Genomic DNA, 10448 nt, shown 5'->3' with positions numbered 1-10448 from the left:
AAACAACACTTTTTTGACTGTGAAATAATAGCAGTCAGTTTCCTTCACACGTGTGCGTTTCAGGGCCTGCCAGGGCACAGTGTCACACCAGTGCAACTCATATCTGGTGTAAGAGTAGTGTACATTTAAAAAAAACAACACTTTTTTGACTGTGAAATAATAGCAGTCAGTTTCCTTCACACGTGCGCGTTTCAGGGCCTGCCAGGGCACAGTGTTACACCAGTGCAACTCATATCTGGTGTAACAGTAGTGTACATAAAAAAAAAACTAGAAATTTGACTGTGAAATAATAGCAGTCAGTTTCCTTCACACGTGTGCGTTTCAGGGCCTGCCAGGGCACAGTGTCACACCAGTGCAACTCATATCTGCTGTAACAGTAGTGTACATTTAAAAAAAAAAAAACACTTTTTTGACTGTGAAATAATAGCAGTCAGTTTCCTTCACACGTGCGCGTTTCAGGGCCTGCCAGGGCACAGTGTTACACCAGTGCAACTCATATCTGGTGTAACAGTAGTGTACATTAAAAAAAAAAAATAGAAATTTGACTGTGAAATAATAGCAGTCAGTTTCCTTCACACGTGTGCGTTTCAGGGCCTGCCAGGGCACAGTGTCACACGAGTGCAACTCATATCTGGTGTAACAATAGTATACATTTAAAAAAACACACACTTTTTTGACTATGAAATAATAGCAGTCAGTTTCCTTCACACGTGTGCGTTTCAGGTCCTGCCAGGGCACAGTGTCACACCAGTGCAACTCATATCTGGTGTAACAGTAGTGTACATTTAAAAAAAACAAGAAATTTGACTGTGAAATAATAGTAGTCAGTTTCCTTCACACGTGTGCGTTTCAGGGCCTGCCAGGGCACAGTGTCACACCAGTGCAACTCATATCTGGTGTAACAGTAGTGTACATTTAAAAAAAAAACAACACTTTTTTGACTGTGAAATAATAGCAGTCAGTTTCCTTCACAAATGTGCGTTTCAGGGCCTGCCAGGGCACAGTGTCACACCAGTGCAACTCATATCTGGTGTAACAGTAGTGTACATTTAAAAAAAACAACACTTTTTTTACTGTGAAATAATAGCAGTCAGTGTCCTTCACACGTGCGCGTTTCAGGGCCTGCCAGGGCACAGTGTTACACCAGTGCAACTCATATCTGGTGTAACAGTAGTGTACATAAAAAAAAACCTAGAAATTTGACTGTGAAATAATAGCAGTCAGTTTCCTTCACACGTGTGCGTTTTAGGGCCTGCCAGGGCACAGTGTCATACCAGTGCAACTCATATCTGGTGTAACAGTAGTGTACATTTAAAAAAACAACACTTTTTTGACTGTGAAATAATAGCAGTCAGTTTCCTTCACACGTGTGCGTTTCAGGGCCTGCCAGGGCACAGTGTCACACCAGTGCAACTCATATCTGGTGTAACAGTAGTGTACATTTAAAAAAAATATATACAATTTTGACTGTAATTGAATAGCAGTTAGTTTGACTGTGAAATAATAGCAGTCAGTTTCCTTCACACGTGTGCGTTTCAGGGCCTGCCAGGGCACAGTGTCACACCAGTGCAACTCATATCTGGTGTAACAGTAGTGTACATTTAAAAAAAAAAAAACACTTTTTTGACTGTGAAATAATAGCAGTCAGTTTCCTTCACACGTGCGAGTTTCAGGGCCTGCCAGGGCACAGTGTCACACCAGTGCAACTCATATCTGGTGTAACAGTAGTGTACATAAAAAAAAAAAACTAGAAATTTGACTGTGAAATAATAGCAGTCAGTTTCCTTCACACGTGTGCGTTTCAGGGCCTGCCAGGGCACAGTGTCACACCAGTGCAACTCATATCTGGTGTAACAGTAGTGTACATTTAAAAAAAAACAACACTTTTTTGACTGTGAAATAATAGCAGTCAGTTTCCTTCACACGTGTGCATTTCAGGGCCTGCCAGGGCACAGTGTCACACCAGTGCAACTCATATCTGGTGTAACAGTAGTGTACATTTAAAAAACAACAACACTTTTTTGACTGTGAAATAATAGCAGTCAGTTTCCTTCACACGTGTGCGTTTCATGGCCTGCCAGGACACAGTGTCACACCAGTGCAACTCATATCTGGTGTAACAGTAGTGTACATTAAAAAAAAAAACTAGAAATTTGACTGTGAAATAATAGCAGTCAGTTTCCTTCACACGTGTGCGTTTTAGGGCCTGCCAGGGCACAGTGTCATACCAGTGCAACTCATATCTGGTGTAACAGTAGTGTACATTTAAAAAAAACAACACTTTTTTGACTGTGAAATAATAGCAGTCAGTTTCCTTCACACGTGTGCGTTTCAGGGCCTGCCAGGGCACAGTGTCACACCAGTGCAACTCATATCTGGTGTAACAGTAGTGTACATTTAAAAAAAAAATATACAATTTTGACTGTAATTGAATAGCAGTTAGTTTGACTGTGAAATAATAGCAGTCAGTTTCCTTCACACGTGTGCGTTTCAGGGCCTGCCAGGGCACAGTGTCACACCAGTGCAACTCATATCTGGTGTAACAGTAGTGTACATTTAAAAAAAACAAAACACTTTTTTGACTGTGAAATAATAGCAGTCAGTTTCCTTCACACGTGCGAGTTTCAGGGCCTGCCAGGGCACAGTGTCACACCAGTGCAACTCATATCTGGTGTAACAGTAGTGTACATAAAAAAAAAAAAACTAGAAATTTGACTGTGAAATAATAGCAGTCAGTTTCCTTCACACGTGTGCGTTTCAGGGCCTGCCAGGGCACAGTGTTACACCAGTGCAACTCATATCTGGTGTAACAGTAGTGTACATTTAAAAAAAAAACAACACTTTTTTGACTGTGAAATAATAGCAGTCAGTTTCCTTCACACGTGTGCATTTCAGGGCCTGCCAGGGCACAGTGTCACACCAGTGCAACTCATATCTGGTGTAACAGTAGTGTACATTTAAAAAACAACAACACTTTTTTGACTGTGAAATAATAGCAGTCAGTTTCCTTCACACGTGTGCGTTTCATGGCCTGCCAGGACACAGTGTCACACCAGTGCAACTCATATCTGGTGTAACAGTAGTGTACATTAAAAAAAAAAAATAGAAATTTGACTGTGAAATAATAGCAGTCAGTTTCCTTCACACGTGTGCGTTTCAGGGCCTGCCAGGGCACAGTGTCACACCAGTGCAACTCATATCTGGTGTAACAGTAGTGTACATTTAAAAAAAAAAATATACAATTTTGACTGTAATTGAATAGCAGTTAATTGTCTGCAAGCGTGTGTGTCAGGCCTACAGCGTCTACTCTGCCAACTTCTGCCAGTGCACAGTGCCACATACCTGTTGTCACAGTAGCTTGCACGCATGATTCCCTTTGACCCTAGAATAATGCCCAGTGTTCAGAGGCCACGTACCCTGAACTTGAAAAGTTCTGAGGACATAGTTGACTGGCTAACACAGGACACCCAATCTTCTACAGCTTCCACTCGGAACCTTGACGCACCATCCTCCTCCAGCTTAGCTTCGGGCACCTCTCAAGTTACCACTCGCCCGTCTGCTGCCACCACCAACACTAGCACCACAGCCGCTTCACTTGATCTGTCAGAGGAGTTATTTACACATCAGTTGGAAGAAATGAGTGATGCGCAACCATTATTGCCAGAGGATGTAGATAACAGGGATATGTCTCAGTCAGGCAGCATTACACACATGGACGTACGGTGTGATGATGATGATGTTGTACCTACTGCTGCTTCCTTTGCTGAGTTGTCAGATACAAGTGAAGCGGTTGATGATGACGATGCGTCCGTGGATGTCACGTGGGTGCCCGCTAGAAGAGAAGAAGAACATCGGGAAAGTTCAGATGGGGACACAGAGAGGAGGAGGAGGAGACGAGTTGGAAGCAGGGGGAGGTCATCGCAAGGAGCTAGTGACACAGTCAGACAGCATGCATCGGCACCCGGGGTCAGCCAGACAGCACGCCAATCAACGCATGCTGTTGCCACCACCAGAATGCCGTCATTGCAGAGCTCAGCAGTGTGGCATTTTTTGTGTGTGTCTGCCTCTGAGTCGTGGGAAGTCCAACACCCACCTAGGTACAACTGCTTTGCGAAGGCACATGATCGCACATCACAAACGCTTATGGGATCAACACATGAGTACAAGCAGCACACAAACTCAAAGCCGCCATCCTCCTCCTGGTCCAGCATCTTCAGCCACATCAACCACTGCTGTCCTCCTTGCCCCCTCTCAACCATCTGCCACTCCGTCTCTCGCCTTAAACAGTTCCTGCTCATCTACCCACAGTCAGGTGTCTGTCAAGGACATGTTTGAGCGTAAGAAGCCAATGTCACAAAGTCATCCCCTTGCCCGGCATCTGACAGTTGGCTTGTATGAACTCTTAGCCCGCCAGCTTTTACCATACAAGCTGGTGGAGTCTGAGGCGTTCCAAAAATTTGTAGCTATTGGGACACCGCAGTGGAAGGTACCCGTCTGAAATTTCTTTGCACAAAAGGCAATCCACAACCTGTACTCGATTGTGCAAAAGGAAGTAATGGCATGTCTGGCACACAGTGTTGGGGCAAGGGTCCATCTGACCACTGATACCTGGTCTGCATGGTCAGGGCAGGTATATCACCTACACTGCGCATTGGGTAAACCTGCTGACGGCTGCCAAGCATGGAATGCGTGGCTCTGCAGAGGAGTTGGTGACACCGCCACGACTTGCAGGCAGGCCTGCTGCCACCTCCTCTACTCCTCCTACTCCATCCTCTTCCATAACCTCCTTGGCTAAGTCCTCTTCTGCTTCTGCATCTTGCTCCACATTCACGGCACCCCCCCAGCTCCCCAGGTACTATTCCACATCCCGGTTACAGCAGTGTCACGCCGTCTTGGGGTTGACTTGCCTGAAAGCAGAGAGTCACACTGGGCCAGCACTCCTGTCCACCCTGAACGCACAGGTGGATCAGTGGCTGACTCCGCACCAACTGGAGATCGGCAAAGTGGTTTGTGACAACGGAAGAAATTTGTTGGCGGCATTGAATTTGGGCAAGTTGACACATGTGCCGTGCATGGCACATGTGTGTAATCTGATCGTACAATGCTTTGTGCATAAGTACCCAGGCTTACAGGACACCCTGAAGCAGGCCAGGAAGGTGCGTGGCCATTTCAGGCGTTCCTACACGGCCATGGCGCACTTTCAGATATCCAGCGGCGAAACAACATGCCAGTGAGGCGCTTGATTTGCGACAGCCCGACACGTTTGAATTCAACACTTCTAATGTTCAACCGCCTGATCCAACAAGAAAAAGCCTTTAACGACTATTTGTATGACCGGGGTGCTAGGACAGCCTCTGCAGAGCTGGGAATTTTTTTGCCACGTTACTGGACGCTCATGTGCAATGCCTGTAGGCTCATGCGTCCTTTTGAGGAGGTGACAAACCTAGTCAGTCGCACCGAAGGCACCATCAGCGACATCATATAATTTGTTTTCTTCCTGGAGCGTGCCCTGCGAAGAGTGCTGGATCAGGCCGTAGATGAGCGTGAAGAGGAAGAGTTGTGGTCACCATCACCACCAGAAACAGCCTTATCAGCATCGCTTGCTGGACCTGCGGCAACGCAGGAAGAGGATTGTGAGGAAGAGGAGTCAGAGGAGGAATGTGGCTTTGAGGAGGAAGACCAACCACAACAGTCATCCCAGGGTGCTCATTGTCACCTATCTGGTACCCATGGTGTTGTACGTGGCTGGGGGGAAGAACATAGCTTCAGTGAGATCACTGAGGACGAGGAATGGGACATGAGTAGCTCGGCATCCAACCTTGTGCAAATGGGGTCTTTCATGCTGTCGTGCCTGTTGAGGGAGCCTCATATAAAAAGGCTGAAGGAGAATGACCTGTACTGGGTGTCCACGCTACTAGACCCCCGGTATAAGCAGAAAGTTCCTGAAATGTTACCGAATTACCGAAAGTCGGAAAGGATGTAGCAGTTCCAAAATAAATTAAAAATTATGCTTTACACAGCGTATAAGGGTGATGTCACAGCACAACGGGAATCTAACAGGGGAAGAGGTGAAAGTAATCCTCCTCCTCCCACGACAACATCGGCAAGGACAGGACGCTTTACAGACGTGTTGTTGATGGAGGACATGCAGAGCTTTTTAAGTCCTACGCATCGCCACAGCCCTTCGGGGTCCACCCTCAGAGAACGACTCGATCGACAGGTAGCAGACTACCTCGCCTTAACTGCAGATCTCGACACTCTGAGGAGCGATGAACCCCTTGACTACTGGGTGTGAAGGCTTGACCTGTGGCCTGAGCTATCCCAATTTGCGATAGAACTTCTGGCCTGCCCCGCTTCAAGTGTCCTGTCAGAAATGACCTTCAGTGCAGCAGGAGGTATTGTCACTGAGAAGAGAAGTCGCCTAGGTCAAAAATGTCTAGATTACCTCACCTTTATTAAGATGAATGAGGGATGGATCCCGAAGGGACTGACAGTGGGCGATACATTTGACTAAAAAAGGCCTGATGAGATGAGCTGCCTTGGGCTAAAAATGGTCCACATGCTGATGTATTTTATCTCTGAATGCCGGATGACTTGCGTGACTTATCCGCCACCAACTAGGGTTCAAGCCACAATGTTTTAGGGAACTTTCTGCCTGGGAAACAAATATCAATTTTTCTGGCCGCTGCTACAGCAGCGGCTGCAAAAATACCTAATTTTTCAGGCATGTGTACATGCCTAATTTTTCTGGCCTCTGGTGCTGCACTGTGGCTTCAAAAACCAAACCAAAAAAAAGGCACATAACAGGGATTAAACTGATAGGAATAGTACTACTTAACACACCACTCCTATCTGGTGGCACATTAGATTGCACGCGCAGTGACGCAAATTTGAAGTAGGAGGTCCGACCAAGCATCTTTTTCAATCTCCCCGTTCCTAAAATCGATGCCATATACACGTCCCCTGATAGGGGACGTAACAGGGATTAAACTGATAAGAATAGAACTACTTAACACACCACTCCTATCTGGTGGCACATTAGATTGCATGCGCAGTGCCCCAAATTTGAAGTAGGAGGACCGACCAAGCATCTTTTTCCATCCCCCGGTTCCTAAAATCGATGCCATATACATGTCCAGGGCCGCCACTAGAAATTTTGGGGCCCCTGACTTAACCATTGGTCAGGCCCCCCCCCCCCTTTGACAGGTGCAATTTTTGACCAAGTGACTAAAACGTATATGCACTTTATTCTTAAGTATCTATTTAAACTTGGAAATGTTGTAAAGGTAGTAACATACAGACACACAGACACACTCATACACTCATACACTGAAACACACACACTCACACATAAGGATTCACATATAGACACTCTAGCAGACACGCAAAGAAACACACTCAGACACAGACACCCAAACAGACACTCAGCACTTGTTTACATTGACCTGACAAGCAACGAGGTAAACTACAGTTTTGTAAAAAAAGGAGATTTAGAAAACAAAATATGGAGTTCTGATTATCTTTTTGTAAAGGAAGATGCCAACTAAATGATGCCAACGGCATGCAGGGGCTGAAAGGAAGGGCCCTGAACTGTCTAAACAATCATTTAAAGGTTAAATGGTAGATTGGTGACTTCCGGAAAGGTCTCATTAGTCTCAAAGTCTGTAGAAAGATGTGAATAATCAATAGTAAGGTCAAAATGTCCTAAAAAGGAACAGACAATGGACACACACACACAAACTCAAACTTGCACATACACCCAAGGAAACACCGACAGAGACAGCCTCAGAAGTCACACAAAGACATACACACACACACAGAGACACCCACAGAAAACACACAAAGACATACACACACACAGAGAGACAACCACATAAAACCCAGATAGATAGACATACATACACACACCCTCACTGAGACATCCACAGAAAACACACAAGGACATACACACACCCTCACAGAGACACCCACAGAAAACACACACCCTCACAGAGACATCCACAGAAATCACAGACAGACAGACATACATACATACACACACACACACCCTCACAGAGATATCCACAGAAAACACAAACATACACACCCGCCCTCACAGAGGCATCCAGAGAAAATAAATATACAAAGACAAACATACACACACCCTCACAGAGACCCCCATAGAAAAAGCTCAAAGACATATGCACACACCCTCACAGACATCCACAGAAAATGCACAAAGAGATACACACCCACCCTCAGAGAGAGACCCACACACAAAAAAAATACATACACACTCATATAGACACAAACCAAAGCACAAAGACAAAAACACAGACACCGACAGAAACACTCACAGGAGGAAACATTTCTGCACCTTGCATCCCCTAAATCAACAGTGTGTGACATGCATGATAAAAAAAATTGCAGGAATTAAGAGATCACTTTTTAAAGAATCACATTTGTAAATGTGCAAACAAAAATAATTCTGTGAATTCAAAATTGTACATTAATGATCTGGGTAGATGGCTAGATGAAGAAAAGTACCTTTAAAAAGGTTAACATATGTTTGATTTTTCCCCATTTTCCCCAACTAAGAGCACCACTTCAAATATAGTGTACAAATGTTCCCATCTGTCAGCTGTACTTATGGATTTTAAAAATGCTGTACTCTATATGGTCTTGGTGGAACCATAAGCTGTGGTACTCATACCACAAAATGCAGGATTTAGGCATGTTGGTATGTATTTCAAAATTAAGTTAGCTGTAGTGTAAACAGAACAGTTTTAAGTTAACCTGTCTCATTTCAAACACTGAGCAATCTTAGTCTTAGAGTATAACATGTTATGCAGATGTAAACATCTTAGATAAAATGCCTACTTGCATCTGGAAAGTCCTTGCATAAAGGGGCAGTAAACTGGAATGTAATATATATAGGAGGAAACATTTCTGCATGGTTTTAAATATAGAAATTCAACAGTATTGTCAAATAATCATAAATACACTGCTGCTAAAAATGTGTTTTTATGGACACCTGGCCCCACCATACAACTACTACCACACTGAAGTTACAATCTGAAATTGCACAAAGAAATAAAAAAAACATTTGCTAAGTAAGTCCTACCTCCTCTGCAAATTAAAGTGATCTGCCGTCTGACTCAGGCACACACTGTACAAACAAAGTGCATAGTCTGTCTCACACTGTGCATAGTGTTTGAGTGCACACTCAGAAATCCTCTCAAATGCTAATACTTTACTCCTTGTAATAACATTTCCCATGCTCAATTAGCACTCTGCTGTAGTACCCACTGGTGGCTGCCAAAATTTAAAAAAAAAAAAAATTTTTTTTTTTTTTTTAGTTCTTGCCTCATGGGGCCCCCCTGGCCCATGGGGCCCCTGACAGGAGTCACCCCTGTCACCCCCTGATGGCGGCCCTGTACATGTCCCCTGATAGGGGACGTAACAGGGATTAAACTGATAAGAATAGTACTACTTAACACACCTTATAATAACGCAGAGAGAGGCAATGCAGAGAGAGGAGTCTGAAGAAGAGGAGTCAGAGGAGGAAGGTGGCTTTGAGGAGGTGGAAGACCAAACACAGCAGGCGTCCCAGGGGGCTTGTTGTCACCTTTCGGGGACCCTTGGTGTTGTACGTGGCTGGGTGGAGGAAGAGACCTTCAATGACATCAGTGAGGACAAGGAACGGGACATGGCTATCTTAGTATCCAACCTTGTGCAAATGGGGAGTTTGCGGTTGTGCAAATGGACTGTTTGCGGTTGTTTGCGGTGCGTTAAACGGGGAGTTTGGTCTGTCACTGTGAAGCGGGCGTAACCCTTACACTACCTGATCGATACAACATCATACCTGATGTTTTAAAGCACGTTATTCCAAACAATTTAGGAATGTTAGGTGATTTATGCCCTTTATGGATTAAAACCAGACTCTGCATCACCTATGTAATTTTCCATGGGAGTTTTGCCATGGATCCCCCTCCGGTATGCCACAGTCCATGTGTTAGTCCCCTTGAAACAACTTTTCCATCACTATTGTGGCCAGAAAGAGTCCCTGTGGGTTTTAAAATTCGCCTGCCTATTGAAGTCTATGGCGGTTTGCCCGGTTTGCCCGTTCGCGAACATTTGCGGAAATTCGCGTTCGTCGTTCGCCAACGGAAAATTTTATGTTCACGACATCTCTACTACACAGTTTAAGAATCCTTTGTAAATGCCAATCCAAGGTAAAATGCCAATGTTTAACTAAATTTGTGTTGCTTTCCTAGAGTTATAGGACCAGGATTATGCATTTAACTGTATATAAGCAGAGACCCTTCTTGCTATGTGCACATTGTATTGATTCACTATAAAGAGTGCTGTACCTATTTATGTCTATAAGCTACACTTATCCTGTTTAATTAGAATCTCAAGTCTAACAACTCAAACAAGGAAAACATGAACTCTCTGTATTGTTATAA

This window comes from Bombina bombina, chromosome 1, assembly GCF_027579735.1.
Source record: "Bombina bombina isolate aBomBom1 chromosome 1, aBomBom1.pri, whole genome shotgun sequence".
Lineage (NCBI taxonomy): Eukaryota > Metazoa > Chordata > Amphibia > Anura > Bombinatoridae > Bombina > Bombina bombina.
This window is presented reverse-complemented; position numbering follows the sequence as displayed.